The following is a 7,486-nucleotide window of genomic DNA, read 5'->3' on the forward strand; positions in this document are numbered from 1 at the left end:
TTGTCCAGTAGTAAGAGCGCTGGGCATGCAAGGAAGAGGTCACCATGGCCCCAAGAAAGACTCCTCTCCTCTTGATAGACTGAAATTGAGTATTTACAAAGTGATAGATAGAGATTTGAAATTTAGAAGATGTATTAGAAATGTGGGGGGGGGAGAAGAGGAAATGCTTTTCGTAGAGTTTTCATTTTCCAAGTGTGTGTGTGCGTGTGTGTGTGTGTAGTTTTTTTTCCTTTTGTAGTTTAGTTAATAAACTTTTTTTTCCTAAGGTAGAGGCCTGCTTTGCTTATTTCCTAGTCACATCTCACAGCGAACACCAGAGAAGTATATTTTCATGGAGCACTGGCATTGTGCCAGTGTCAAACCATGACAATCACCAATCTGAGTGTACAAGTATTGCTGAGCAGCTTGCTCATTTTCAACTAAGGCTACATTTACAGAAGGAAACGATTTACAGGGGGAAGGAATGTCAAAGCCCTCACTAATAGTATGGATGAATTTTCATACTTATATTATGAAGACCTCACAAATTGTTTTCTAATGTTGGTATTTAATGTATAAATTATGTCTTTTGTCAATCAATTTATCAATAAATGAACAATAAATCAGTATGTTGAGCCAGACAATCCTTCTCCATACTGTTCTTCTGAGCTCCAGCACTAACATTTTAAGGAGATCTAAGAAACAGCAAAATAAACAACAGTAGCCCTTCCAGTTCTTGATTTGCTGTTCTGTAAACTGAATAACTCTCACCAAAACATTGTTTCTATAGTAGTCAGCAAAAGTGTTGAAGCAGGATATTCAGACATCACATTACTTTAAAAAAAATACTATATTATTGTTGCTACTCTACTACAATGATATTATATATTCAGTTTATCAGGGTCTTAATATCAAATCACACAGACAAAAAGAATTATATCCAATATAATTCTAGGGGTTTTTACTTTCTTTCTACGTATCTTTCTTATTGACTGGTTTACTTAATGGTCTTTTAGATTTCAGAAATGGAGAAGGAATTATTGTTCAGTTCAACAAAAACTGTATGGAACAAAAGCAAACAAGTGTTGGTACCTAATTACAAGCTGTCTGTGGCTTACTGGGTTACTAAGATTTTAATGTGATCTTAGTATGTGGGTGGGAATGTAAGTCTGGGATAAAAAATATTCTGTTTTTTGACGGAAACCTGCCATTTGAAGTTTTCAGGAGTGCTTACAAGGCATTATACTAGAAACTGTCCCTTCTCAGCACTGCTTTCACTACATCATACATCATTGATATATCATTAAGTTTCTAACATGCTTTAATATGCTGTCCAAAAGTTCCTGTAAGAAGAAAATGAGCAATGGCACTCATTACAAGGAGATAAAACAAGTCACTAACAAAATGTAATCCAATCACAGCAGATAAATGAAAGTTCTTATTTGCACTTATTGTTTTCTTGCAGCAATAAAGCATCTAGATGCTGCAATTACTGGAAATTTAATGTGTTAAATTTAATAAAGCAGTCAGTAAATTTTGTATATAGTATTTTAGTTAAATACTTATGAAAAGTAAATGATGCAAAACACTCAGGAAGGAATTGAAGAAAGAAAATCAAATAGATGTCTGTGTATGACACATCAGAACAGACAGATACACTTATGTAATTAAAGTGGGATAAGAATCTACAAGAGATGCCAGACTGACCTGCAAGTTAAGAACCAGTGTCATACCATGAGGTACACTGGAACTACAACAAATTAAGAAAGCAAAGAGAAGTACATCTTGAGGCATCCCAAATCATTTTGGGGGGTCTTTTCCAAAACAAGTGGTAGATGGTATATTTTGAAGAAAACAGCTATTGGGGAAGGACTGGGAGGGGGGGACAAGCAGTCCTTACACATACATAAAGTTTAACTAAAAGTAAAATAAAAATAAAAAATAAGATTGTAATGATGTAAGTTTTGATATATTACGTTATTGTTTTCCATTGTACACCAGTCGCATTCAGTTATGTCTGAATGGCTACTATTCAAAACAAATGTTCTAGAGAGCAAAGCATAGAGGAACTTAGAAATTATTACACAAGTGGTTTTTGTGCTTTAGTTCAAGAACAAAATGTATAACTCCGAGGTGGGCACAGTTTGAACACTACAAATAGCAACACATCCACACTATGCTGAAGTGAACTATGAAGATAGGCATGTACCTGAATTCATGCATCTTCCCAGGCATTTTCTTCCCTGGCAAAATTTAGATTACAAGTCCTTTTGGGTAGCAAATAAGAGTTTCTTCTCTTTGTTTTCTTGTTTCAACAGGAGGCTGATAAATTGGACTTGATGTCTCTCACCTTTACTCATTACAGCCTTCTTGTTCAAATTAGGATGCCAAGCACAAAACTCTATCTTGAAGACAGCTACAACCAGTAAATTGCCTTATGGTTATGCATTCTTATAGCAGATCAGTAGCACTATTCATGCAGCAGGAATTAACCAAACTAAAGAAAAATTGAAAACATCCTTCACAACTTCTTTTTTCTTATATGTCTGCTTTGTATTGAAGCAATATTACAACAATAAATGGAAAAATAAAGAAGAAACTATTTCAAACTATAGCTGTTTATCTCACAGAGCATCTATACCTCACAGCACTGCATATCAGCTGACTAGGGGTTTAAAAGCTCAGTATTTTTAAGTGATTCTTCTTCTGTTAAAGTTTTTTCAGTTGAGGATCTGAGGTGCCAGAAAAAGTCTCTGAAGCTAATCAAGGCAATTTCATTAGGAAATAAAAGCTGCCCTCCCACATAAATAAAGCCAAAAAACCAAAGATCTAAATTCTATCTCTATGTGGTCTCTTTATGCTTAAAGGAATTTAGTCCTGCTCCCTTTCTACAGGTGTAAATTGTAAAATTGTAGTCTTCAAGAGCCTAACTTTTCCAGAATAACCATTAGGATAAAGTAATTTTATTGCTATATGTTATATTTTTAGAAACATTTTTCTCTTTATTGAGAAAAAAAAAAAAAGAGAAAGAAAAAACTTTCAAGAGTGGGTGCAGTGCCTCTTGTATGCTGCAGGATGAAGTCAGGCAAACGTGTTTATGGCACACCTGCAGCAGCAGTTCTTCTATGAGGAACAATGAGAAAACCCTTCATATTTGAAAAGCTTCTTATTTAAAATTATGATTTTATAATTATACAACATAGAGTAGAAAAGAGGCTTGTGGAAAACTTATTATCCTACCCTCTTAAAAATGCAGTAGCCCTGATACCTATTTTGTTTCTAAAAATGCTTCCTTAATGTTTTCACAACCTCTCCTATAGTGGAGGCTGCCTATTTTCTCTCAATAATCTATTCTAGCACTTTATTTCTCATGTCAAGCATGAATCAGCCTCACTGTAATCATAATTACTGCCCTATCCACTAAAGATTCAAATGGTTTTCACCTTTAAGTGGAAGAATTAAAAAACTTAGTTCACAAATGGAGCAAAAATTGACAAACAAGGATATGTAGCTGGTGTAGCCATCATTCTTTGCTGCTTTTCGCATGTTATTCTCTGAGCAAAAAGTTATCATTACTGCATATTTCTTTCATACCTCTGTATTTTTCTCAACCTGTCCACAGAGGCCATAGAAAACCTCTGGTCACTAGCTTTTCAGAAACACAGTGCACAAAATCAGAGGCAGTATTCCGGCCAAGGCCTTACATCAACAGGAAGGCTTAGCATGTTCTGCAGTAGCTGGCTTAGGTACAGCCCACAACGCCTGCCTTTCTCAAAAGCCACCATGGTTGTTCTGGCATGCAGGTGAGCAGCCAGCCTGGCCTGATGTTAAACTGACAGGTAACAATGTGAGAAACTGCTGGACATTGCTCGTGATTTGAAGGGAGGAGTTGGCTGGAAGCTGAAGCCAACAAGAGGGTAAACATCAATAAGGGGGTAAACCAGAAGGTGAAATTCACTAAAAGAAAGTGAATAATGGGTGCAGAATGCCAAAAGATAATGAAAAAGGGGACTGATAGGCAGAAGCTGTGGTGCTATCACAGATTAAGGCTGAAATAGCCAAATGAGCATGTAAAATTCAGAAAAAATAAGGGCCAATGGAGAAGCAGTACAGTGTGGGTGAATTCCCTATTTGCAAGGGGAAAAAGGTGGAGAAAAGGAATATTAGGAGTACCAGAGGAATGCAAGTTTTTGGGGTGTCTGTTGGTCAACCCTGTACTTGATTACAGCATGCTGATATAATAATAAACTGTAATAATAAACCATAGTAGTAAGTCTTTAAAATGAACCTGTCTTTCATATTATCTCTATCTGACTGGCTCCTGCAGATAGGGTCATCTCTCAGTTCTAGTAAAACAATGGGGGATGAACCAAACCTTTCTAAAAGAATTTATCCCTCCCCCAGAAAACCATCAAGAATTTTGCAGCAACAACCTCTTCAGTTTTTCCGAGTCTTTTACATATACTTAATTGTTCTTGCATATATGCCATGTACTAATTGGCTTCAATCCTGGTTTTCAGACTCACTCTTCAATATGGCAAGATCATTCATATGTTTAACATGGTGTTTTAAAGCCTAATGTCTGCAAAATTAGTAGGCTTATTTTTGCTAATGCACCATAAAGGCAGTATTCAAGGGAACTGGATCCAGGTCAACTCTTCAGCACTTCTGGTCAATATGTCAGTTTGGAAAGTGAAACATCTATACCTAATATTGGATTATCCAACAAAATCTGTACAACCAAATCCATATAATACTTGTTTAAAATATTTTAATGTCAGAAGTTGTCAAAAACCTTGCTGGAATCAAGATATGTTGCAGCAACATGCTGTCACACATCCACAGGATATGTTACATGTTCACAAGAGAAAATTAGATTGGTTGTAATGATTTGTATTGAAAAGCCCTTCAGGGCAGTCAGTTGTCAGCTTTCTGCTCCACACAGGTATTTTGTTTATTTATTTCAAATTTCTTTACAGGGATTGAAGTCAAATTGAGTAGTATCTAATTGTTCAGTTTCTCCTTCTTTATTCCATTAGCAACCATAACCTTTGCCCTTTCCTAATGTTTACATAAGCCACTTGACAGACACAAATCCCCTGAAATAATCATGATTAAAGTTTTTTATGTTCTTTAAAACATAAAAAACTATCCAGCAAACAAACCAAAAAACATTGCAAGTATTTTTATCTGTACAGAGAGAGAATTGGCTAATTTACTTTCATAAAAATTAAAAGCCAATCCAGCAGCATGTATTTTTTGAAAATTTAGTCCCAAACTTAACAAAGAATCAAGTGCTTTCAAATCTCTAGAGTATTATAAAAAAAGGATATCAAGCAAAATCAAAAGTTATGATGCTTAGATGTTGTGTGTTGCATCATTAACACAGGTTACACAGACACTTAGAACCAGAGCTTCAGCAGTGCCTTTCAAATTTGTGTAACCCCTGAATATTTCTTAAAATCTTGTAGTCCTTGACTTGGAGTAACTATCATGACATGTCCTAGTATAACTAGAACTTGCCAAACAATTTCCACAGATGGTCTGGGATTTTAGCTTTGGTGGAAATAATTTCCAATGGGCAGTTTAAATGCAAACACCCTACTTTGGTGGGAAAAAGGAATTTAGAAGTGTGGAAGTAGCCAGACCAATTAACTTCATAAGCTGGTACTGTCAATATAAATTGATATGTTTAACAATATAAACATATCAATAATAACTACAACTTCTACTACCTTGCCTAATACCTCTAACTTCGGGTCATAGACACAAAGCAAAGTCATAGAATCAGAGAGTCATAGAATATTCTGAGCTGGAAGGGATCCACAAGGATCATCAAAGTCTAAATTATGGCCCTGCACAGGCTAAGAATCACACCATATTTGTTTGACATCTTTTGGCAAAGAGACCCATAAAAAAAGGTGGTTTAGACCCAAGAACCCATATCTTAGTCCTTAACCTTTTTCTTTATTTAAATGTGTACAGAATTCATTAAGTTCTGGAGATTCAGTTTGCAAAAAAAAAAAAAAAAAAAAAAAGTCAGAGGCAATATAAAAGACAAAGAAGAAAGCCAGGTTTGACAAAGTAATTTTTTACATTCTTGATAACCTTGTATCCTAGTTTTTTAATGGCCTATGAAAACCAGGATCTGAATGAATCTATCCACATCCAACCTTCTCCCTTTATGAAAGATTAAGTTGGACTCTAAAAGCAATGGAGAAAACTCACCGCAGGCAACACAGTAATGAAACTCTAAGGACCTGTTTAATTCTTCAGGAATGTCCATGCTCAAAAGGAAAGATAAACTTGCAGCTATCAAAAATTTTACTTCAAGGCAGTTCTTCAAGTGACCTTCAATCTCTTAAGGTTATACTTTCTCTAAATTTTAAATCAATTGCCTTAGTAAGAGCTATTTGGGTCTGTACAAATATTATGTAACTGACACTAATAGGCTCCATTAATCTAGGTCAGAAAAGGTTCTCTTCTGCTTTCAGTTATCATTGCCAAATTTTATATGATGCCTTTGTGATATGTATATCTGAGAATTCAGATTTTGATTGCTTTTAAAGCAAATTTTAACAGGACATATAAAGTCTGAGTTGATCACAATTGCTCTTTTAATATTTTTATGTTTTCTAGTTTTGTTTACTTGATCTGCCCAAATTCATTACAAACTTTCCTCACTTTTTGGCAGAGAACAATCAAATGTTTGTAGCTCTCAGTTGTGCCTTAAATTTTCAACTTCTGAAATTAAGGTCCTAATTGTCCTTCTTCTCATACTCGGAATGGAAAAAGTGAGATAGATTTGTACTGCCTAACTTTAGATGGTAGGCCGAGGCAAGTCAAGATTAGCAAAAGTGACTCATCTAAAGGATGATTTAAAGCACTGATACCAAGTTTCCCACTTAAACAGTTCTCTGGAACAGAATAGGTTTTAATCCACACTGATTATTTAGGCAGTTTGTGGAGACTAGGCAATTAATTTAGGAAATCAAATTATGTATCTAGTGATATGTATATAGTTGTATGACTGTCTCCAAGATTTTTTGAAAATTGAGGGAGAGTATGTCTTTTTTTTCAACTGAACTCATTATGTGTGCCCAAACTGATAAGGAAAAAACTTTGAATAGTTACTAAAGCACTTGCAGTAGATAGTTAATCCAATAAAAGATATACAAATCCAATACCTTTTCCCCTGACATTCATAACCACCTGTTTTTCTTATTGGTTTAATTAATAATTAAAAGCCATGACAAAGAGAGCAATTAAATCACAGAATTATAGAACAGTTTGGGTTGGAAGGAAGCTTTAAATGTAATGGAGGTCAACCCCACTGCAAAAAGCTGGCACATCTTCAAATAGATCAGATGGCTCAGAGCTCCACTAACTTGACCTTGAATGTTTCCACAGATAGGGCATGCATCACCTATCTGGGCAACTTTTACCAGTGCTTTAATGCCCTTAATGTAAGAAAAGCTTCTTTTTAAGGCTAAACTAAATCAACACT

The 7,486-nt window shown here is 35.2% G+C and overlaps 1 protein-coding gene across 1 annotated transcript in view; it reads right to left on the reverse strand.

Annotated features, from left to right (window-relative positions):
* Positions 1-7,486, reverse strand: part of SNTG2 (syntrophin gamma 2) — a 131,960-nt gene that overhangs the window by 42,629 nt on the left and 81,845 nt on the right. The window lies entirely within an intron of this gene.

The sequence above is a fragment of the Geospiza fortis genome, unplaced genomic scaffold (genome assembly GCF_000277835.1).
Source record: "Geospiza fortis unplaced genomic scaffold, GeoFor_1.0 scaffold139, whole genome shotgun sequence".
Lineage (NCBI taxonomy): Eukaryota > Metazoa > Chordata > Aves > Passeriformes > Thraupidae > Geospiza > Geospiza fortis.